The sequence below is a fragment of the Drosophila busckii genome, chromosome 2R (genome assembly GCF_011750605.1).
Source record: "Drosophila busckii strain San Diego stock center, stock number 13000-0081.31 chromosome 2R, ASM1175060v1, whole genome shotgun sequence".
Lineage (NCBI taxonomy): Eukaryota > Metazoa > Arthropoda > Insecta > Diptera > Drosophilidae > Drosophila > Drosophila busckii.
The window spans coordinates 12847436-12873428 of record NC_046605.1 but is presented as its reverse complement, the minus strand read 5'-3'; the positions used below and the strand labels follow the sequence as shown (position 1 = coordinate 12873428).

Below are 25993 nucleotides of genomic sequence, written 5' to 3'. Positions count from 1 at the left end.
AGCACATTTTCTTTGAATTTTAACAAACAAAGCAATTTGTCTAGAGGCAGAAAATTAGATTCGAACACTTATAAAGCTAGTTTTATATATTTTTCATTGATTAGAGAAGAAGAATTATATATGAAACACACAAAAATATTTTAAACTAGGTATATGTTATAACAAGAATAAACTTAAAACAAAGAATTTTTTGCTTTGCAGTTTTTCGAGTTCTTTGAAATTGAAAACAAATCACATCTTTTCTGGAATGGAATCTAGCTGGAATGATTGAATTTTCAGAGCTTGAAACTAATATAGCTGACTCAGAACCTTAAGTTTTTAGAGTTCTTTGATATCACATCTTTCCTGATAATAGTTTTCAGTTTTCAGAGCTTAAAGCCAATAAAGCCGACTTACAAATTTAAATCGCACAGAACTTATAAATTTTGTACTTAACGCCTTTAAATTTTTTATTAAGATGATTGATTTACAAAAATAAAACTAAACTATTATCAAAAATGTTTTGGGATTTATTTACAAACATATGTATTATATATATTATGTCTGGATTCTTTTGTGCGGCACTGCTCACATATTTGTCGTTCATATTTTATTGCAATTGCAGCCGCAATAAAATATTTCCTAATTTTCTGAATTGCTGCAAAATGTAAAACTTTTGTGTATAATGGATAAAATATATGTAAGTTATTCCTAGCCCAAGTTAAAGTGTGTGCACTATTCTATTTTATATTAAAATCTATAATAATTTGTTTGTTGAAGAACCAAACATAATATTTGTATGTAAATTTGATATATTTTACTCTGGCCATACACTTAAATATTTTATATATATTTGCCAAACAAATGAAATGCCATTAGGTTCGCTGCAGCTAAAACTCAATTTATTTCATTAGTTTTGCAGGCCATTTAACTGAACAGAGGCTGCTGTTATTATGAAAAGCATGAAATTTATTTAAAAACTAATTTACAATAAAATCAATGTGCAAACAAAACACGTAAACAATAATTGGATTACGAGTGCAAAGCATTAAATATATTTTTGGCCTCGAACTATACAAATTTGTTTATGTTCAGGCGTAAGCTTCATAACAATTCAAATGCATTTGCCACAATTATAGTTTTTATAAATAGTAAAAGTTATAAATTTCAATTTGTTTGCTATTTGTTTTTGCAATTAAATGTCGAAGCTTAGTTGCTTTTTTTTTGTTTTTGGGGAGTAGTCTGGGGTGAGTGGGTGGTGCGATGCTGGGCGGCACTTCAAAATGGCATTAAAAATGCAAAAGATTTTGACAATTGATGGCCGCGTGCGCGCTACAAGCGCAAGGAATCGATAACATAAAATATGCATTACGCAATATACAACAACAGCAGGAAGCACTTCAACCTCCCAACTAAAAGAACTGATGATGAACAATGGCATTGGGCGTTAAGCATTTGGGGGCGTGTGTGGGGTTGAGCACAGCTGCCAATTTGCAATTTGCTTTTATCAGCCTTAATTTGATTTGAAGCGTATTTGTCTTTTGTGGGCGTGGACTATTCATATATATTTTACTGTGTGTGCGTGTGTGTGTGTGTGTGTGTGTGTGTATGCAAAATGAAGCTGAGTAAATTAGCAGAGAAATCTATTATGTATAATGCAATTGTTTGAAGTGCGCTCGCTTTACTAATTGAAGTTCAATAACCGCACTGCACTACTTACTTATGTCTGTCTGTCTGTCAATTTGACAGCTTGATATGTGATATTAAGTGCATAAGATGAAGCTCAATTTGGAACTTGCTCGTATGCGTGTGTGTGAGACAGTAATCAATTTATTAATTTAGATTGCAGCTTCATTTGGCATTACGCTTCAATAGAGCTTCTGATCTGCTATGAGCAGCAATAAGTGCAGGCTGCTGTAGAAACTTATGTACATTTTTTTTAATATACTCTTCTTTTTATATATATACTATATTTTTTTATGATTAGCGTGCTGTTACCTGTTGTAGGTAATTGCATCTAATTTGTAAATGGAAAATTTCATAAAAAGTTATTATCACATAGCTGCTATTATCTAAACTTTGTAGCTATATAACTATAACTATGACTAAATCTATATCCAATTTAATATATACATTATGCTATGATGATTGTTTAGGCATTTGATAATAGTTGTTAATTATGATAAGTTGGCATGTTGCTGTCTGTTAAGGTGGTGACGCCCTCCCGCTCTCTGGCTCTCATGAGCTTGAATAAATTGGGCAAGCAACACTTGCGATTACAACTCGAAACAGAGCAGAGCTTTATTATTCAATCTATTTGGTCCGCCTATAATAAATTAAGATATTTATATTTAAAATATATTACTTCTATTCGAAGAAGTTGTCGAGTTGTCGAGGAATTTTTGATTTGCACCCACAATGATGTTGTCATAGATTTTAAGGACAAGACACGAGTGGACTGTTGTTGCGGGTGATGCCTTTTGAGTCTTTTTCTGAGTCTTCATTTGTTTAGCAATCTCATGGCTAGAGTTTAAGATGTGCTCCCAGCCTATTTGAGCATTTATAGCAATTTCTGCTGGGCTCACGATCTATGTGCATAGTTCTCTGCTTATTATTTAATATACTCAACTTGAGTAGAACATTGCATTCTGTTTAAAGCCACAACGTTATTTTAAACTTATTTGAACTGTACAACTATTTTAATTACTTTTTTTTTATGAGCAGCTATAGTAAGAAAATAATTCATAAATTTATAATTTTTTTAACGCCTACAACAATTTATAACATTCTATTCAAGCTTACTACTAATTTAATTACAGTTCAATTGCCACAAGTGTTTTTATTAAATACGCAGCCACTTTAAGAAAAAAATTTGCATTTCTCCCATGCACTTCAAACAGCAGCGTGCAATGCTTTAAACGTTTTCTTTTTACACATAGAGAGCAGCGCAGGCGGCTTCAACTCGATAGACGCTCAACTATTTCAAACAAAAGCTGCACCGAAACCTGACTAAATTCTCTCGCTTTTGCTGAGCACCGCGCTACGCCAAAGCATTTTACAACTATTTGCTGTGTAAAGTTTTCGCTTTCTCTTTTGCTCTCACACGCGCTGGGCGCATTTTTTTGCAGTCTAGTTTGTTTTTCGCGCTTTTATGATATTCAATTTCAAATTCTAATGCTTTAAGCGATTAAGTACACGCTTTACGCCACTTAACTTTCATGTCTATGTATAGAGAGTGTCGAGAGGGCCGCCTGCAACACTTTCGCCGTTGGCAGTGCGGCGACTACAGTTACACTGGTGGCACGCGTGGTGCTTAGGCCGACACTTGACTCCTTGTTCGTCCCGGCTGTCGCTGTCGCTGTCGCCATCATCATCATCTGCATGACATCGACGCTGCTCTTAAGTGCTGGTTCAGGCCGAAACTGTGTGCGGCACTAGTGTGAAAGCTTGTTGTAGTATTTTTCTTCTTCTATTTTTTTTTATGTTATTTTTTATTTTGCGTGCTCAAGTACTTTTTTGCCTTGTCGTCGTTTTCAGATGTGCGTGCGGCTTAGCGGCCCTGCTAAGCAAAAACAACAAACTCAAGTTGAGCAGCAGCTTACGTTTGGGTTCATATTTCAGCTGACGGCTTTAAGCGGCTTAAATTGCGTATACGCCCACGAGTGCTTGGGCAATAACTGTCAGTGCTCACTGTAGACTACAGCTACAGCTTGCATGTGCGCGCCTAAAAGAACGCAAAAAGTTGCTTGTCTCTAGTTACGCTTTGCCAGCTACTCAATTATTATGCTGCCTGCCTGTCTTGGCCACCAAAAAGAGAAAAGTTTCGCTTGTCCACGTGCGTGCAAGTTTTACCTGTGGCCCCGCTGCCGCTCGATCCCCTTGGTTTTCGCTTTGCTTTCATCAAATCATTTTTGTGGCCAATGCAGTCGTGCGTGTCCTAATTTGTTTAGCCTACAGCTTTTGTAGGAGTCCGTCTCTCTCTCCCTCGCTCTCTCTTTCTGTGTGCATAGCGTTGATTGGCAGTCTGTGCCGCTAGTCGCATTTTAATGCCTTTTTAAAGGTGCAAATGATTTTGTATGGCAAGTGCTCGCATTAGGCTAATTTTTTATGCAGCTGGCACGTGACCGTCGAGCTGTTGTTGTGCTGTAAATTTAGAAATTAGCATAAATGTTAAACTTTTATTTCGTGCAATAAGCATAACCAAAATTTGTTGCCTACTTTTGTGCGTCGCACACATAATTTCATTTCATTTCTCGTAATCAAGTTAAATGCTTTTAAAATTCATAAATGTTGCTGAACACAACACGAAAAAAAGAAAATCAATAAAAGTTTTTTATTTATGCTGAAATTGTCACTGCTAACTTGGCTTTTATGAGCCAATGCTAACCAATATGCGAACTGTTGCCGCTCGTATATGTCTAAGCTTGAAAATCTTGCTAATCTACACTTGAGCACAGGCACTTGAGAAGCTGCAGAAGAAGCAGCCGCAGTAAAATAAATAAAGGCGAAAGCGTAGCGAGGCAAACAAACGCTGAGCATGAGCATGAGCTGTAAAAAGGCTCAAGTATTGACAATGGCAACAAGGATATTGTCGTGCCACGGGGCGTGTCCTCGCTTGATATGTGTAATAGCCGCAGCAAGAGGCGTGGCAAGCGCCTGTGTAGTCATGACAACAAATTGGCAAATTTTGTGTAAAGATTTATTTCAATCGAAAGTGCGCTGCCATGAGCTGTCAACATGAGCCTCAGTCGCCTAACGAGCCTCAATGAGCCATGCTAAGCGTATCCGCTGCATAGACACACACACACTCACACATATATATAGCCGCATTTGAAGTGGCTTGGCATTCACAATGTTGCTCCTAAGGCGACAGCAACTGTAAAACATTTTCCTGTCCATGCAACACAAATTTTCTTTATGTGTTGCCATAAAATTTACATTAGAATTTCCGTTGCTTCCTGGCTACAATTTTATTTGCTCCCAAGACTTTTTGGCACTCTTTGTGCAATTTGGCTCTAAAATTTTAGTCGAATTCAATTGCCTGTAAAATATTTTGTTTGTTGCTTTGTTGTTGTTTAATGTTTACGCTCATAATTATAAGATAACATTTGCCAATGCGCATCCAACTAGCTGTATGCCTATGTGTGTGTGTGTGTAACTGTGCGTGCGCTTTAATTGGCAGTTTGACTCAATAAGCAAGCTAGAGCATTTTCTTTTGTTGCATACGCCACTCAATTAGTCAAAAGTTCTTGCGTTTGCGGCTTTTGCGGACTAAACGCTTAACGCACACACACACACACACTAATACACGTAGCATAGAGCATACTATTATGCGCACGCTTTTGACATTGGAATTTGTGCTCGGTTTGCTCAGCTTGCCAAAGCTTTTTGTGGCTTTTGTGGCTGTCAGTTGGCGACCATTGAATGGACATTGACATTTATATTGAACGACTTTGATTGAGTTTAAATGATGCATAGTCTGTCTAATGGTGCGTTAGCTACTTTCGCAAGCATACCCAACAGATATGTGGCTATCAATTGCTTATATCTGACGCGTACACAAAGTTGCCTTTTGACAACTCAAATACCACTAAATATTAGAATGGGAAAAGCAGCTTTACTTAAACGCTTACATGACCCTCAATTGCATGCGTGACAATTCATGAATGATGTGAAAATAAAATAACGAGCAAAGCTATCTACATTCCATGTAAATGTAAATGTTAATAATGAATGTTATAGAAAATGCAATAAAAGTCAATTCTATGTTAGCAACTTCAATCAGAGAAACAGGCCTAAGCTTAATGTGAATTTATAGGTGTAAAAGCGATAAAGTCTTACAATTATTTAATCAGAACAATACTCTATGACCTAATGTTCAATGTTGTTGTTAATTTGTATATAGTTATCTCTTTAATTTAAGGAAATCCAAGAAATCCAATTTTTGATTTGAGCTGTTAGTACAATAAGCAAATAAAAGCCAACAGCAAACAATTTTTTCAAGCCTTATAGTGCGATAGTTTATCTATGATTTATTATTATCTAACACTTATAGTACTCCAGTATTTTATTTGATGTGTATATGACAGTCATTTGATATATTGCTCCGTTTCAGAGACTATAAAATCATTATATTAATAAACGTTAAAAATATGTTGTAAATGTTTTATTGAAATATTTATATTTTAATACAATATAGAAGGCAGTATCAAATCGATTTTTGCAAGCAACAATATTTTGTGAAAGTTTATATGTTAAAAAACAAAATTTTTCAGCAAAAATGTCACTCGTTACATCTTTGTTACTATAGCGGCTATTATTATAATACGAGATGATAGACGACTGACCTTACAAGAACGCAAATGCATCGATATACTTGCAAATATTACACATTGCTTTATAATAAACAATTAAATTGATGCCTTGTTATGTGCATTTTGATTGCGCTGCAGTCTAACAGGCCTTGCTAACATAAGCTTAACAGACTGTTTAGCTTAACATTACTATATTGAAATCAAACTTCAACACTTTATGGTAACACATATCAAACTAAAGCTTGTCTAGTGCTAATTAGTTTGGCCGAATAATGATGCTTTGATAGTTATAACAAAGGATTTTGTTAATTGGCTCGCATACACAATTGATGCATATCTGATACTCAGCCATGTAAGCAGTTTTCAATTTCACGCTGGCAGCATTTGTCGGACTTAGGGCGTATAAATCACTTACTAATCACAATGCAGGCAAAATTCAATTCACAAAATGCGCTTAACAATTAGCAATGGCAATAGAATTTGCAAACTGAATCTTGAGGCAGCAGCACTCTTTTCGCCTGGCACAGTTGAAAATTAAGTTTGCAGCTTGTGTGCACCGTTTGGGAGTCTAGAGTTGAAGCTGTGTATTGTTGCTTACACGTAACATAAAATTGTAAACGTCTGCATAATCCGCATAAACGCACACACATGTACATACATATATACGGACAGACAGACAGACAGTTGGACATACATACCAACATTTGTGGGGGCCACGAAAAATTTAATTTTCTCACATTACTTGTGCATACTTGCAAAGGCCGCAGGCAAAGCTCAAACTCCAACCGAAAGCCCAAACTCAAGCCTCAGCCACTGTAACCAAACCAAACACAACAAGCAGCAACGAGCAAAAGGCTGTGCTGCCAATCTGTGTGCGTGTGTGTGTGTGTGTGTGCCACACCTACCACTTGAAGCTGGGGCAAGTGTGTTCAACGTATGCGTAATATTGAAACAATGTGAAAATTGCGCATACGCACTGCTGTGCCACTGCCACTGCACACTGCAGTCTTCTCACACACACAAACGCACACTCTAAAAAGTCTGGCATTACTTTATTTGATAAGCAAGTCATTTGCATATGGCAAGTTGACAGCCCTAACGCAGCTTCGCATAAAAGGGGTCATGGCTTAAATCAGCGTCGTGTCAAATATGCTGCCAGTTTGTTTGCACTGCCAAAAACAGTCAACAGCAGCGGCAGCAGGTACCATAATATGAGATACAGTTTATGTTGTGTCAAAGTAACTGTCAGCTACAGCTGTCAGTTAAATGCCATCAGCAGTTTTGAATGATTGAATTAATGATGTTGCAAATTCAATTTCAGACTTTAAAATAACTGCTGTCGCCTTTCACAATCAATCAAGCATAAAAACAAAGCCGCCATAAGCCTTTGCAGCAACGTAACTAATTAGCTTGCCATTTAGGCCAACGTTTGGGCTGCCTGCCATAAACAAAAGCCTCGCTCTCATTTCCATGGAGTGCACACATGCAAAAGTTGCACAAGTTTATGGCGCAACATTTTTAAAAACAAATCTTTCGACTTGGGCATATGTTTATGAACAGCTGGCAATTGGCCGGGAGGCGGCACATAATTCCCAAACAAATTTGTTGGCATTGTTGCTGCTGCTCTCGCTGTTGCTTTTGCTGCTGCTTTTGCTGCTGCTGCTGCTGCTGGCTGTGTATAAAATTACAATAAATTCTAGCATTTTAGCTGCAAATAAACAAAGATTTGCAGCACCCCAAAACGAGCGTTAAAACAAAACAGCTGCCCCGGCCCAAAGTGCATGCAAAGTGGCATTCTAAGTTGCCGTACGTAGCTCTAAAGTAGCAGCCAAAGAGGCAGCCAGCAGCATAAGCGAGTGCAAGATATGGCATGGCCTGGTAGCTTCGGTGCTTGGTTGCTTGGTTTGCCTTTATCCCGTTTCTCGTTTTCAAGCTGTGCCAGAGCTTGGGCTGTTAAATCAACATGTAAGCATTTAATGCGCCACTCCCCACACTTACCCCCGCTGCTGGCTGCAAAAGCGTAAAATTCCCCAAATGACCATAAATTTCTGTGTGTGTTGCCATTGCTGTTATTGTTGTTGTTGTTGCTGCCGCTGCTGCTCTGTGATATTTTATTTTATTTTTTTGAGTTGGTTGCGTGCGTGAAAAACTTCAACAAGCACTTGAAAAAATAAATGGCATTTTGGGTTATGTGCAATAATAAAATGGAAATTGTGCAAAAATATTGTCGTTTGTGTGTGTGTGTGTGTCTGTGTGTGTCTGTGTGTGTGTGCGGGTGTGGCTGTGAAAATAACTCGCCTGCTAACTAAACTGAGCAACGCTTGTAATGGCCCCTTGATGTACTTCCTTGTGCCAGAGCCAAGGGTCGTGAACTGTTGACAGCGCAATGCCGATATAGCATATATATAAATATATAGCAATTTATAGTTTATATACGCACAAATCGTACGTAAAAATATCATAAATTTATGACTCGTGTCAATTGATTAGCGTGTGAAACTTTTATTAAATAAAAGCGCTTCGAGCTTTTTGCTGTCACTTAATCAATTGCGGTAGCTAAAAGTGTTTCGAGTTTTAAATTGAATTTCAAATAGTTTAGAAAAGCAGCAGCTATTTAATATGCATATAATACGCTTTGTTAAGTCTTTAAGTTAAATTCAATTTACAATAAACAAATAAGAATTAAACTGGCCTAATAATTTCTTTGGCTAAATTCTACTCATCAAAACATTCAAATTTATATTTGAAGTTACTTAAAATTTTATCTACATCTTGCCCAACTGCTTAGTGCATAATTTTATGCCTCACTCAGGCCTTAGCATGTCCATTAACTGTCATTTCATCTAACTCTAGTGACTTTCGAAATTTGGGTAAAGCAACCCCAATCAATCAAGGTTAATGCAACATACAAATAAATTTATTTCAGCTATGCATATATAAAATGTAAACATTTTTACTCAGTATCGATACTTATTGCTGCTGTCAAGGCTCAAAGGTGGCAACAACTTTTAAACTTCAGAGCGCTCGCAGCGCACTTTGCTCAGTAAAATTGCAAAGAAAATCGATGCAGCAGCCAGAAAGGAAATTGCGCTTTTACGACTTTTACTTGAGAGCAGCACGCTCGCTTTTTCTGCTGCTGTTGTTGTTGTTGTTATTGTTTCGTTGCACTGTTGTTGATTTTGAGATGGGAATTTTTGCTTTCAAAAGAAAATACAACACATAGAGAGCGATAGGGAGAGAGAGTTGAGTATAAAAGCAAAGCGCAATACACACACATGTGCAAATGCCAAGAGCTCCAGCGAGTGCTATTCACTCTACTCTAATGTTGTGTGTGTGTGTGTGTGTGGGCTGAGTGTGTTTAGTTGCGCGTATGCAGCCATTTTTAGCGTAGCTAAAAAGCAAACAAATAACAACAGAGTCTGTGTTGACTAAGGGGCGGGTGGGGTGGCTGGGCTACAAGTTTCCTTTTTCATATGCATTTCGAGTGCCCGGCGGCGGTCAAAGTAAAATGTGCCAGGCTTTGGCTTTGGCTTTTGCTCTCAACTGTTTTGTTTTGCTGCCTGGCTGGCTTGTTTGTCCGCTCTGCAATCGTGTGCATGTGTGTGTGTGTGTATGATATGTCAAAGTAAAAGTTTTGTTGCGCTCCTTTGGGCGCCTCGCTGTAATCTCCGTTCGCTGTTTTGCATTTCGAATGCCGCATTGAATGTCAGCGCTGCCTCAGGACTCGCTGCTCTATCTCGCTCATGCAGCAGCCACACATATGCTGCTCGCTAGCCGCGCATATTTGTCCCCAATGTGCAGTGGCACTTTTTTTATTTTGTATATATTTTTGTTGACTTTTTTTTTGAGGCACTGCAAAAGATATTTTTGCTGATGACTCTCTTGTGTGCAAGCAAACGAAATCTCTGATATAAAGTATATTTTTTTATGCTATTGTTTAAGCCAACAATTGTTGTTTGAATTAAATATAAATTTAGCAAAGCTTAGGAAGCGACATAACTATTAAAAATTGATAAAAATTGTCATTACTAATTAGTTTATCGTTATTTCAAAGATTAGCTTATGATTAAATTATTTAATTACTGCAATTGCAAGAAACTTTTTGAGATTATTCAAAATATTGTTCTTAGCTTATTTTCAATTATTTTCAACAAAATAATTTTATTAATAAACATAATCACAATTAAATATTCAATATTAATTAAATTGAAAAATTCATATCTTTAATTATTTTGAATAATCTGAAATATACCCTTTGTATTTCTAATCCTAAGCATTAAGTATCTGTATATATTTACTATATAAGCAATCGTAGTTAAAATCTAACAACTCTGACACCTTCAATATTACCAAAATATTTATAATAATTGTTTTAAACTTAGAAACCATTTAAGTGCATTAACTATAACGTACGAAATTATGCAAAGTTTCTAACCGCGTAATGCAATTTGCCTCTCAACATTTTCATGGGAGAAAACTATTAAAATAATTTGAAAATTGTTTAGCTGTTAACCCACACACACACTAATGCAGGTGAAAACTGCCAGCTGGTTATGTGAAAACTTTAAGCAAATTATGACGTTTATTAAAAAGCTTTAAATGTTGCCACAGCAGCTGAGTGTGTGTGTGTGTGTAGTGTGTGTGTGTTGCAGAACACGTCTAAGCTGCAGGCACATGCTAAACTTTAATAGCAGCACATACACAGACAGGCAGGCGGATGGAGGGGCAGACGTGCCCCCTAAAATTGGCGCTTGTCCATAACAAGTAAAACTTTGCACAAAAACTTGAAGTAATTTGCACAGTAATTGGGTATTAACCTAGCAGAAGCAGCAGCAGCAGCAGCAGCAGCTCGAAGAACTCAATGTGCAGAGTTTAAGGCACGTTCTGACGCACATTACTCATACGACACGTGTGGCCAGCCATGCAGCCTTTGGCTACGGTCAGTTTTGATGGATTCGTTTATGGCCTGAGGCTAAAGCGTAACACGCTTATTCAAAACTCACTCGGTCAAGGTGTTTGCACTTACAGTTGAAGTCGCTTCCCTTTTTTTTTTTTTTTTTGGTGGCCGCCATTTTGCGTGGCGTCTGCCTTTTATTTGTTATTAAATATTAACGAAATGGCCGCCCTGTGCAGTATGCCGTGTGTAAACTTTTGCGCTTTATCCTTAAACAGACACACCGACAAGCACATGCATGTGTTGCGTTTATAAATTTATATAGCAACAAAGTTACTCTGCTGCTGCCGCCGCTGCTGCTGTTTGCTTAACAAATTTTGCTTTCCTTTTTTGCACGCCATGTTCTTGTTGTTGTTGTTGTTTATTTGTTTGACTGACGCATTGCTGGCATCGTGGCTGCCGCTACTGCTGCTGCTGCTGTTTGTTGTTTGCGTTTTGTTGTTAGCATAACGGCTGTTGCTTTGCATCTGCGCTACGCCAATTGACTACGTTACGGGGTGAACGCAACGCAATGGAACGCCACGCAGTTCATGTCTGTATGAAGATCTATGCATTGTGCACTAAAGTTTTGTATTACTTTTGGTTTACTCTTTGTTATATGAAAGTTTGCAACTTTTTATTAGTTTTGGTTTTGTTTAGCGAACTTGATTGACAGCGGGCAAACATTTCGTTACAATTCAATTTTATACAAATATTTAAGCCTTCAAAGAGTGCAAAAGTATAAAAATTAAATGTATAAGTTAAAATTAATTAAAAATTAAAAAACAGAATATATTTTTTTATACAATATATATTTATTTTTTTTGTCGTTGCTTACTGCGCTATGTTTATATTAAATTAATAATAAAAAACCAATGCCATTGTATATTTTTGTTTCAAATTCAATGACTCTATAGAATATGAGACAAAATGTTATCATTTGAATTTAAATATAAAAAAATGTTAATGTATAAAATGGCAGCCAAGTTGAGTTTAATTAATATAAAAAACCTTTGCAATCAAAATGATAACTTTATTCTTTATTATTAAATATTGTATATTTTTGTTTCAATTCAATTCAATGACTCTATTGAAATATGCTCCACACATAAGAGAATCATGTGCCGAAGGTTAACAGTATCAGTAACAGAATTTCAATAGAGTTATCCACAAAGCAAAATATTTTTGTTGTTGTATTTTATGAATTTATTCGTGTGATTTTTTGTCCTCTTCCACACACAGACAAAGCGGCACACACATATGCATGGGAGTTGCTTTATTAAGCAGCTGTTGCCAGTTTGGACAGCTTCATGCCACTTGCTGATAATCACATTTCGCGAATGCTTTTTGCAAGCCACACACACACACTGACACCCCCACCTCACACACACAAACATATATGTATATATATATGGAGGGCGCTAGTCATTCACATGGAAATTAAGTTAATGTTTGCTTATGAATAAGCAAATAAGCGCTAGCCATGCTGCCGCGAAGAGCGTGAGCAGAGCAGCGGTAGCAAATCCGTATCCATATCCAGTGATGGACTCGACGCGCTGACGTTTACATTTTGAAATGGCCAACACGTGTCGACAGCTCCCTTGCGCTCTCATGCTCTCTGGCCCGAACGCTCATTTCAATTTGCGTGCATTTCCATTGCAGACAATGAGAGACAAGAGCGGCGTGCTAGCCTCAAACTTTTTCCATTTCAACACTGCTGATGTTTCGTGTTTTGTTGTTATTGTTGATGCTGCTGCTGCTGCTGCTTTTTGTTATTATTTTATGCATGTGCTCTGCGCATTTCTTTTCCTCACGTTTCATATGATTGTGTGCAAAGTACTTTGCAGTCTCGATTGTGTGTGTGTGTGTTGGCTTGGGTGTGTTAGTAATTAGCATTCGTAGCGCATTAATATTAATTAGTTAGTTATGCTGCTGTCTGTTTTAGTCCACACATGTATGGCGCTTAGCTGATTTCACGAAGGTCAGTCTGGTTCAAGCGGCCACGCCCACGCCCACGTCCACGCTTGCCATTTTAAGTCCTTTTATTGCTCATGCATATTGATTAGCTTCAGTCCGTCATATATTAGCAATAAAGTTGTACACAAAAAAAAAGTAAAAGCTGCGTCAGACTTTTTGACTTTAAGTTACATTTTTATAGCTTAAAACAGCGACATTTTGCTAGTACAATCTACGCATTTCCGCTATGATTTTTAAATTATTAATTTTGCATTGAATCAAATGTAGACCAAATGTTGCGTAATCTTTAAGTTAAACACTTTAACAACATTTGAATATAGTTAGATTATAAATTTTGATGTAAATTTGACAAAACCAATGAAGCTACATTCTATCTATATATAGAATCTATATATATGCTCTGCTACAATATTTTTTTTACAGCAACACTGACTAAGACCCAAATCAATATTAGTGAGCGCAAAAATAAAACTGCGTCTAACACGGCTGATTGGGGTCTAATTTATAATCAATTACTGAATATTCTATAAAAAGCTTTTAAGAAAAACGATCTAATTGTTACCATATAACTCTAAAAATAAAACTTAAATTGATTGTGGTCCCTTGTTTTTAAAATTTCGTTGCTTTGAAGTTGTTAATTTTCCAAAATGTCGCTTGAATTTTCATGCCAACTATATGCCTGGCAAGCTGTTTTTAAATATTCAACCCAACATATTGTGCACACAGACTAAGCTGAATTTTATGGCACAATTGCTGTTGCTTTTAATTGTTGTAATCTCTTATTTATTGATACGTAATACGCAACAATTTCAACTTAAGACCTCCCCCAATCCCAAAGTACACACAGCAAGGACTTGAAATTGTTACGCTGTTGAGCTTACATTTGTCAGGCATGCACTTTCATTAAAGTTGTGCAAATAGTTATGCTAACTTGTGCAAATCTTGTATGGCAACACTTTCCATTAGCAAATTTAAATGCAGATATTTGCACAAGATTTCCATTTGCAAGTTTCGGTAGGCGGGGCGCTCAATTTAAGTTTTATGTGCTTGTTGCTGGGCAAATACTTGTAAGCTGCAGGTCATTAAGAGCCACAAACTGGCCAAGCTCTGTGTGGGGGCCAAGAAAGAGTGCGAGCGTTAGGCCGAGCAAAACAGGCCGCAGGCCGCCTGGCGCAACTTAAGACATGAAAAGCTGCTTAGACATGTCTACAGCTTCCGGCTTGTGTTTTATTTTTTTTTTGTTTTGTGTTCTGTTCGGGGTTGCAATGCAAATAAATGTGCATGTGGAATAAAATAATTTGCAAACGACAAACAGAGTACACATTTTAAATAAATAACAAGCAAAAGTATAAATAAGCATGACAGACACACACACAGCACAGCACAGCAAACAAGCAGAAAAGGGTCAAATTATAGTTGGGCGCATGCGGCGTATGCGTGATGTAGCTATTTAACTGTAGCCCGGCAATCAAGTGCAATTTATATAGACATTTGTTGTTGAACACTTTTGCGCAATTGTAAGCAATTGTTAATATGCGAGAGTTGAATGTTTTAAAGACAAGTTTAAACTCGCATGGCATTAAAGCTATCCTTGTTTATATTGAAATTTCATACGGAAAATGGTTGCATAATTGCTAGCATGTTCACATGTCAATTTGCATTATTTTCCAATGGCCATAATAGCCCTAGAAAACAAAACTGCTACACGAACGTTCGCCTCTCTCACTCTCACGCCTCACATTGGAATGTGTTACTTTTATGCATTGTGACATGAAGCTGCAAACAAATATGCAAATGGCTTGCGTCTTCTCGACTGCCGATGAAAATTCAATAGCAAATGGCATATTGTAGTGGTTAGCTAATAGCAGCACGTTCTCAGAGCCAGAGTGCCAGCAAACAACAGTCAAAACTCACAGCTCGATAAGAGGCATTGGGCATTGTAGTTGTAGTTGTAGCTGTAGCTGTAGCAGTTGTGTGGCTAAAGCTCGTCGTCATAGTCATAGCACGTTACGTGGCCATTGCCAATGACAACAGCAACAATATCTAATCAAGTTGCATAGCTTGGCTTGGGCTGAGGCTGGCGCTGGGGCTACAAGCTCGTTGGCTGTTCTGTTTGCATTGGCATTTGGTTGGCTGGTTCGTGTTGGTTCATTGGCACGTTACCTTTTTGCTTTTGCATTTGAATTAACAGTTATTTTTGGCACCGTCAACGTTACCTTTTGCCGCTCATCCTGGCTGGCCGGCAAACAAACAAAACATGCCATGTTCGAAGCACTGACTCGAGCCTAATCTCATCTATTCAAATTGGCCAGCTCTTGTCCCTTGTCAGCTGCAAGCTTTCACATTTGGCATTGTCAGTTTCAGCTTTAAGCTCCAACACTTGCTTAATTTCTTGTATACTTTATTCAATTATGAGCTCTAATTAGTTTTGCCCGCTCTGATTGAAAAGCAACCACAAAATGCCATAAACAGCAGCAGCAGCAGCAGCAGCTGGAGAAAAAAACACAGAGCTTGGCAAGCTAAAAGCTTTTGTGGCTTATGTTGCATTGTCTTACTTTGGTATGTTGAAAAATCAACAGCAGCTCAAGAGACTGCAGCAAAAAAAAAAAAAAATGCGTTCTCTTATAGCATTCTATTTTTTTAATTAACAAACCAATTAGTTTTGCGTTATTTCGATGAGCGCAACGCAAAATCAACTTGCAGCTATAGCCTGACTATAAAAACAAACTAGCGTTGACCCAAATCAACTTGGCCAGGAGTAGGGACAGGACAGCAAACAAAAAGCAGCACAAAAGCAACAGCAATAGCATGTAAAAAGTAAATACAAGCGATAGCATCAAAGATGCTGCTATCGGCGTAGGAAAACCCACCAAGGCTTAAAGTAGAGAAGTTTTTTTTCTTTTCGTTTTGGAACTAGCTGCAATATAGATAAACTTGTTCATGTTCATGTTATGTTGTTGTTATTACTAAATGATGTTGTTGTTGCTGCTGCTGCTGCTGTTGCTGCCTTACCACAAAGAAAAAAGGCAAAAGTCATTGCCGAGCAAGACCCACCAAAGGGTGACCTATGCCATCAGTTTTTTCTGCCTCACTATGGGTGTGCGTTGGCCTGTTTGCCTTGACTTAATAAAATGTCAGTTACAAGCAGTTAAAAATGCACAAAAATCGAAACCCTTACCCCCTTTACTACACTCCTACAGTTAAGATAGTTCCAGCAATCAACTTCAGCTCTGCTCTAGATTTAAGCTACAGCACTTGTAAAGTCTGAAAGTCAGTTGTGTTGCATAGTTTGTCATTTGATTTGCTGCTACAAACTGAAACTTCAATCAATTTCTTTTGTAGCGCATCTGACAATATTGAGTGTTGTTCATTTCTTTTCGGTTTTATTCTGTGCAACGCAAATACAAATACAAATACAGCTCATGAAAGCTTTTATAGTTTGCAGTTATTCAATGTTTGCTTTGACAGATAAAATTTATGTTTTTAATTAAAGAATTTTTCAATGTATTTTCATTGCGAAATTGTGCACAAAATGCACAGTATTGAGTTTTATAGCAAGCAGCTTTTGACGTGTGTAGTCTAACAGTTCTGTTAAGCTTAACATAACATTAAATGCTTTTCATACTAAATAAAATGTTTACTCTTTACTCTTTTGCAGGTAAAGCATGATTATCATTAGCCTGGACTGGCTTTAAATTAAACTGCTGAGTAAGACGTAAAGCTAATTAGCTCACTGAATAACGGCGCTTACACTTAACTCGAAATTAGCCTAGAAAACTCATCAGCGTGCAGTGATTAAATCATTTGAAGCATCGCTGACTTACTTCATGGGCTTCATCAATTTTTGCGCTGATGGTAGCTTTAAGTGTCGTGAGGCTTCACGTGTCATTACCACGCCCACTTTTGAGGCTAAATGCTTACAGTGGAGCAGGCCACAGATTGCACATGAAATTCGCAAATTATGCAATTAACCCATTTTCATGCTCACGCTGCCAACTCCAACGCCAACGTCAAATGGCCACATAAAGGTAACTGGCAGCCGAAAAGCAACAGCAGCAACAAGGCGTAGCAAGTCGTAGTTGTTGTGGTGCTGCTGCTGCTGTTGAGGGCCCTGGCGTCCGCTTCATGTCCTGACGGCAACAAATGATGTGTGTGCACAAATATCGTGCGCTTTTTAACTTTAAATGCCCTCAAGCATGCAAATCTTTTTCATAAATTCACACGTTGGCTCGGCCGCGCACAGGACAGCGCAACCGCAGAGCAGCAACCTTGGCAGCAGCAGCAGCAGTGTTGCATGCCGCACTCATTGCAGGTAAAGCAGTTAACAAACAGCAAGAGCAAAAAAAAAGGAGCGTAGACCGTGGTGGGAGCTGAAAAAGAAATGCGGGTGAATCTCGGTTAAATTCAAACTGACGCTACAATTAAGTATAATGTCCTTGCAAGGATAACGTTAAGTGGCGCGTGAAATTACATTAATCATTGACGGGATTTACATGCAATGCTGCCAGCTTCAACTTGAAGGCACTAACAGTTTACTGTGCAGCGGATTCGGTAGCAGCCAGCAGTGGCATCCATTTTTGGCCTTGCTGACAGCTCACACTCGCGTTTACTTTGTTGCAAGCTGCCACGACGGCTGCGGGGCATGGCGTTTTGTGTTTTTGTTTTGGTTGCAGGCAGCCAGCCAGCCAGCCAGCAAGCTGAGGTAAACTTTATAGACTATGCGCTCGCTTGTACTACAAGTTGTTTCCGGGCATTAAGCTCCACATAAAAGAGCCGAAGAACAAAACCAGCGTAAACGCTTAATGTGATGCAAATCAGACAATTGCAACAATTTTGTGTGCTCGTGTTCGTGTGTGTGTGTGTGTGCTCAGAATTGTAAACTTTTGTTTTATGACTGAGTTTATGCGATAGTTGGGCCAAAGTGGTTTCTACTTAATGCAATGTAGGTTTACCAAACTAGTTCAAGGTAGTAAAATTACGTAATTGTGAATAAGCGATTAAAATAAGTATGGGAATAGTTTAAAGCATTACGAATAGAAATACTTTGTATTAGATATTTCCTTCTAAATAGCTTCTGTATTTATTATTCAATCGAAAAATGTTAGGCTTGATTGTTGTGCTTAGATTCTAAAGTACTCACAATTTGCTTGGAAAGGATTTACGTATGAAGTTATACATACAGTCTAGTTATATAGATTCAACACCATAGCCTGATCACATATACATATACATATAATATTCTTACTTATTCTTGCAGCTATCTTCGCTTTCTTCTAACTTATAAGACCCTCTGTGAATGTTTATGTACCGGTTCTAAAAATAAATATAGTTTTAGTTGCATGCATTAGGAATAATAGAAAAATATCTGTAACGGTAACTCGGCACTGCAACTAACTCTGCCCACACTAACAATTTTCCAATTAAACGGGTGAACTTCAAATCTATTGCACCCGTTGAACTGACCTCGTTACAAGCGTTGCAAACTTGTTATTAATATGTGATATGCTGGGCCAAAAAATACTATGGCCAGCTGCCCACTTGGGCGGCTAGGGAGTGACCCACAAAAGAAATGCAAGAAATGTTGTAGCGCCCGAAAGTAGGCAACAGTCACACATTCCTCGCATTGCAATGGTTTTCTATCAAAAAAATGCAGACGCAGCCAGCAAAAATCGCCAAAAAAGCAAATAAAAATAAAATAAAAAGTAGAGCACACAGACAGACACACACACACACACATATACATACATAGTAGATAATCAAATTTGGTTGCCTGCATATTTCGCAGCAGAGCAACAATTTCATTTTTAGCGCTGTCTGTGTGACCGACTTCAAAATGTTGCCAGCTGCTTCGCAGCTCTGGGGAGGGAGTGAGGGTCGCGGCAATGGCAATGCGTGCTAAACCGAGTTAGAGCTGAATGCCCACCCAAAGCGCAAAGTCCTTGAACTATGCAAATTGGCAAATGAAAAACGACAAACGCAAGTGGAGAGCAATGCTGGTGACGCTGACGCTGATGCTGCCGGTGACTGTGACTAGCTTAATTGCTGGCGAGACTGCAGGCATACGTATAAACATATATATTTGAGAGGCCGCATGTCCTTTGCTTGATTGCTCAAAGCAGAGCGCGCGCTGCAGACTGCAAGCGAAAGTAAGAAAACGTGCCTCAAAGTAAAAAGCCTGCCTGCCACTTCTTCTTCTTCGTTTCGAGGGTAAATTGTAAAAGTCCTTGCGCTGCAATCCATTTTCAGGCTTTCAAGTAAACAAATTTCAATTAGCGGCTCTCTCAAGCGCTCCGCGCGCGCTTCACTGCAACAATGTATGCAAGCACACACACACACACACACACACACAGGCGCACATATGTGAGTGTTTGTAATGGAAATGCGCCCCCGCAAAGTTTTCGCTTTTCATTTTACTTTATTGCCTGCACATGCAGTTTTCCAAACTCGCAGATAAAAGGCAAACATAATTGTTGGCTTGTTTGAAAATTCTGGCTGGGCAACGAAAGCATTTGCATTGATTGAAAAAAACTGTGGGGCGCGCATAAAAGGGAAATTCAAAATGGTAAAAAGTTGAGTAGGGGGTTTCAATTTTAGAGGCATAAAAAGTTATGAAAAATTGCTTAAATGCACAGTTTATTGTTGCTATTGTTGCTGCAGTTTAGCATTAAACTATATGCTATATATTACACATACGCACTGTTGCTGAAAGGCCTTTAAGCTAAAAATGTGTATGTAATGCTGAATGCAATACAAAAAGTAGGCGTGGCATGCATAATAGACTCGCATTCAAAGCTTGGCAGTTTGCTCAAGTGCAGCGACTTGGACACACACACACACCCACAGAAAGACTTTAGTCATATGTGAGCTGTAGTCACAAGTTTCTCTCTAGGCTGCTTTTATTATTATTTCTTTCCTTTTTTGCTGCTGCTGCTGCAACTCAAGCCGGTAAAGTTGTGTGTCATAGGAAGCACTTGTGCAACATAATAAAAAAGAAAAAAAAACTCAACCTGGCATTGCCTTTTATGCAGCAGCAGTCTATGTAAACAGCGTACCCACCTGTCTTGGCTAAAGCACTGCCAGCACTTGATGCTTTGTCAACAACAACAACACCACAACACACACACACACACACGCACACATCGTTAGGGCTGCGTTGAAAGCCCGCAAATGTTTTCATTTTTGCCAGCAACGACTTGAAGATGAGTTCGAGTTAGTCCAGGCGCACTGCATTTAAAAGCCTCTGCCGGTCGCTGCCCTTTAGACTATGCAAAGCAGTCTCGCTCTCTCTCTCTCTCTCTCTCTCTCTCTCTCTCTCTCTCTGTCTAGAAATTATTCACATTGAAATATGCATATGTGCTGTCAGAGTAGTTGCCTGCTTTTTGTTGTTGCATTAGACAAATTGCCGCAGTGGTCGTCATGCAATATTTTCTATGCCGTTGACTGTTTTGCCTTTTTGCTATAATTTGATTGGGCGCAGAAATTTTATAAAAACAGCCAGTGCAACTTGATTAATTTACTGCCAACGTCAAAGTTAACTTTTTTTTTTGCTTGTGCTGCTCTGCTAAAAGCATTTCTTGCTTGCTAGCAATATATTTTGTTGCTAATTACTTTGCTGCTCTAACTTTTGGCATGTGCTTTTTGTCTTTGCTTTTCACATGCTACTTTTTAATAGCGCTGCCGTTTCATTGTTAACATTGACTTGCTTTAACCCCGTGCTTAGCAATCAAAACCCTTTATTAAAAGTTCTTGCGTTTCCAATTTCCAGTCTCACACTTGCGCATTAAAATACTTGCTGCGCAACATTGCGTATACTTGTTAACCAGCTCAAGTGCCGACAAGTTGGTTTATCACACCCACTTAGACCACACACTCGCACTCATACATTGCCTAGCGACCACATGAAATTCGAAACATTTTCAACTGCTAGTTACATAATTGCAAACTGGGCTTCTTCAACTACGCCACAGCCTCGCCCTGCCCCTGCCACTACCACTGCCCCATGCTGTACGCCTTGAAGCCTTTGGCAGCGAGTGTTGCAAAATGTATGCCGAACTTCATCAAAATTCCAATTAGCGCTTACACTCAATTACAAGGCAAAGCCAGCAGAGCTAGGCAAGCAGTGCCACGCCCACATGCTCACGCCCAGCTAAAGACAAAACAAATATAGCCACAAAGCTGCGAGTACATTAAAAGTTTTGCCAAATTACGAGCAGACTCGCATTTCTCGTACCAAATATATTTCGGATTTGTATTGCGTTCGCTCGAGTCTATGTGTCTATGTGTGCGTTAAAGGAAATAGAAATAGCAAACAACTGTTTGAGTGAAAAGTGAAAAGTATTAAGTCCACACAGCGAGCGACAGAGTGAGAGTTTGAGATGGCAGCATCGCAAGCCATTAAAGTTATAAAGTCGCTGGCTAAAGCAAAGTTGTCAGCAAGACGTAAAAGCAGCAGTCGTAGTCGCGGGATATTGAAATTCATGTGTAATTATATACACACATACACAGTGACACACACACACAAAGACACAATAGCATAAGCAGCTGGAGATTGAAAGACAGACAAGCTTTGGCTGCTTGTAATTGTTGCGCGCACCACATGAAATATTCTTAGAAGCCAAGTACAAAAGACAGACTCACACACACACACACACACGACTACACATACACACAGGCAATGGCTAAGGCCAATGGGGAAATTATCAGAGTCTCAGCTTGGGGGCAAAACCTTCGTATGATTTCATCAACGTAATACGATAAATTTCATAATGAAACGACGCAGTAATTGCCAGCCAGACTGACTGACAGACAGACAGTCAACCAGTCAGTCTGCCTGCAATTTCATCGCTCTAGCTGTCTTAGTCGCACATCCTTCCTCTCTTTCTCTTACATTCTAACCAATGTGCCTCGTTATGTGCTTATTATGCATAATTTTGGCATTATATTGAGTTGGCTTAAACAACAGGGATTTCTTTAGCCTTGCGCTATACTTTGCCTTTGGGCAATTAAAAAGAATTTTTACGCCCCCCAAATAAAAAAAAAACCTTCTCATATATATTCTTTTGGGGTTTTGCTGCCAAAAATTAACATTAACACGTTGCGCTGATCATTATGCAAACCTTTTTGCGGCACATGTAAAAAAAAAAGGTCAAAAGTTGAAATATTTCAGCTGAGTTGGCCAACAAGTTGTTTAAAGTTCTCACAATTGCTTTACAAACTTTAATGCTCGCTGTTAATGTTAGCTTGAAATGTTAAGCTGCCTGCTATGTTAGCAATCTGTTAATGTTGATTGGAACGTTAAGCTAGCCAGTTCTATTGCTCTGAATTTTAATTATTGAAAAATGTGCTCATACTTTAAGTAAATATTTGTGCCAAGCAAATAAATTCCAATCAGAGGCAAAACTATTTGCACAACAAAAGTTTAAGAACAATGCAATGTAAATGCACTGAGCTTACTTGCAAACATGTTTGTTTACACACCTTGAGCAGCAATATGTATAAATTTATGCGCAGGAAAAGCGCATTTATTTATGATATTTAAAATTAAAAGTATTTTCAACTGAAAAAATATGCGGGCTGAATGTTTTTATTGACTTTTTATGCGCAGCTGCTAGGCAAAGCCAACATTGTGGTTGCAGCTTGAGCTGTAGCTGTCAATAGTGCAGATTTTTGCAGTGCTTAAAGTTTATTTATTTATACACTGCTAAGGTAGCGCACTGTTTGCTATGAAAGTGCACTTACTTATGCTAGAGCATGGCACAGTCGTTGTTGTCCGTTTGCACTGCAGCCCGCAGAGTTTATTTTGGCTTGCGCCTTTTGCATATGGAATTGATTTTATTTTATTTGTGCCCTCGCCTCATGCAGCGCGTATGCGTAATATTTGTTTTCATTTCATTTATGATGGCGCTCGCGCTATGGACAAAAAGTGGCATTTTTATATATTAATTGTTTTATGCGCTCTCATCACGCACGAAATGTTTTGTTTATGGTACGGCTTGTGCTTTTTGGACGACAAATTCAAATGCAATAAATGCAAGTTTTTTTGCCGCCATGATTTTCAGCAATTTGTTAAAGCAAATAACGCAATATATATATGTGCACATGGATATATGAATGTATGTATTTGGGCATTGCAATATGCAGCTGTAGTCTTTGCATGTTTGTTGTTCGATTTATTTACTTTTCTGATTATTGCAGTGCTCTGAGCCTTTATTTGATTTATTTATGCCAGTGCATAATCTGATTTGTGCAACTGTTGGCAATTATTTAACATGCACAAATCGTTGACTATGAAATTTAGCAAATTATAAGACAAACACACACACACATAGATAGAGCTAGTTTATTTGTTTGCTTATGCATTTGGTTAGCAAATAAACGCTGCATACTTTTTGGAGCATTTCTTTAGTTTGCTGCGCTTGTCCCCAGTTAATTTCAATTAGAGCTGCTCTTAAACAATATTATTGAGCCACGAGCAACAAAGAAGAAAATAAAAAAATACATTACAAAACACTCACAAGTTTGCCATGCGGTAATTTTCTTGTCAAACTTTTTGCATTGTAATTGAGCGTAAAAGTAAAACTTTGACTATACGCCTGCTTGTATTTTTTCATGCTGCTGTTGCTGCTGCTGCTGCTGCTGCCTGGCATATCCCCAGGAGTAGTGCATAGGCAATCCCTTTGCCAGCTTGAAGCTGAAGTTGGCTCCTTAGCCTTGCCGCAATTGAGGAAGCTACTCAAAAAGAACTTGCACATAAACTGTAAACTGTAAGCAACAACAATAACAACAACAACAAGGACTGTGGGTGGCTTGAGCAACGGTTGCTTGGTTGCTCATAAAGTTCAAGAGCACAACATATGTTGTGGCATAAATTTATTAAGTCCTCAGGCCTCGCAGCTTGTTTACTTTCTGTATGTTGCGGCTGCTCCACCAAAAAACAAGAAACAACAAAAAATAACCCAAAACCAAATTATGGTTAGACTCTTAACTTGTTTATTACGCGCTGCTTGCTTTGCCGGCTGCGCTGCGCTGTCTAAAAAGAAGTTTTTTAATTTCATTTTAATGAAAATTTATGATTATTTCTTTCACACCCACAACATTGTGTACACTTTTGACACACACACATGTGCACATACAACTTCCAAACAGGCAAAAAGCGAAAAACGCAACATTTATTTGTCTCGAAAGTTCGAGGGCAAACTCGCAAGACGGGCTTAATCTTTTTAGCCAACACGGCCTGTGTGCTTGCCAACATTGCAATTAAAATATGCACTGAAGTTGGCAGTCAGAAAAAAATGAAGCTCTGTACCAAATTAGCAATAAAAAAAGGCTGCAGACTTTGTTACTTACCGAGGCTAGGACAAGCAGTCAGCAACAGTTTGAAAAGCTGTTAGCGATGTTTATGCGAATGCTCGACCAAAAACTAACTGCTCTGTCATAATTTTTACGCCATAGACTGCTTCTAAGCCTTTGGCAATCAAATAACTGCTACATATGCAAGCAGTGGCTGTCAAACTGTCACACACACACGGAGGCTGCGTTGGCAATCCACCAAATTAAACGTAACCATTAATCGCTGCTAGCAGTGCTTAGCTGAAGAGCTCTATAAATATTAATAATGCTTCAAATGGCCTGACATAGCGACGTCATGGTTAAATCCCTGCTGATTCCCACCCAGCCACCACGCCCAGCGCTCAGCTGATTGCAGGCAACTTCAGGTGCTTGTCAAACATATCAAAGCTTGCCTGCCTGCCTGCCTGACATGGGAGGCGTTTTACAATTGCGACAAATTGCATTTACTTTAGCGTTTGTTGTTCAACTCTCAGCTTTGTTTCGGCATGAGGCAGCCGAGCAGGCAGGCAGGCAGGCAGGCAGGCAGACAGTCAAACAGACAGCGCTGCGAACATAACCCTAAACATTACAACATGCATCATCAACATAATCAACAACAAGAGCGAATTGCCTGGCCCCCAACCCCAGCCAAGTCTATAGCATGCGCTTGTCATTCAAACTGATATCGTTCTGATCTATGTATGTATGTTATACATATATGTACACATGTACACAAGCACATACATATGTATATATATATGTATATTTGTTTGCATTGCGGCTGCCGTTGCCGTTGCCGCTGCTGCTGCTGCTGTTTGCTGTCCGCCTACAATTCATGTGCAAATTTAGCGCTGTGTGTGCGTGCCAGCAACTTCATCTGCTGTCTTCTTTCATTTACTCAAACCCACACCAACACACACACACACACACACACAGGCTGTGTTGTGCGCATTTTAGTTCCTCCACCTTTGTCTGTTTATATTTATCTTCGTATTAAATTGCGAGCTCATGTGCTATGAAACTCAGGCCTTGGCTATTGTTGTTGCTGCCGCTGCTGCTGTCATTTTTGCGCCGTTATTTTTATCTGCACGTGAGCAGAGTCCATTGGCTCTGAGAGCAGCTGCCACTTGGCCGAAGTTTTATTGCACTTTAAAGTTTTTGCTAAATAAGTGAAATATCTATAATTCTTAAACTGCCAAAAGCAAACAAACTGATAGTAAAAGTTGCACGCGCTAAGTTAGTGTATATTATAAGCCAAGTATTTATGCTTAAGATATAATTTTCTTAGTTGCTTAGTATATATGGCGCGCGCTTAAATGTTTGTCAGCTTGATTTATAAGCCAACATTAAATAGTCAAACGTCTAAAACCAGCATAGAGCGAGCTTATCAGCTTGCATAAGAGATAAAATTTTCATTTTCGTTTTCATTTTCATTTTCATTTTGTTTGTGTAACTCTTTTGC

General features: G+C 38.5%; 1 protein-coding gene across 1 annotated transcript in view; it reads left to right on the top strand.

The window, feature by feature from the left end:
- Positions 1-25993, top strand: part of LOC108597222 — a 57531-nt gene that overhangs the window by 4889 nt on the left and 26649 nt on the right. The gene's annotated exons all lie outside the window — the stretch shown is intronic.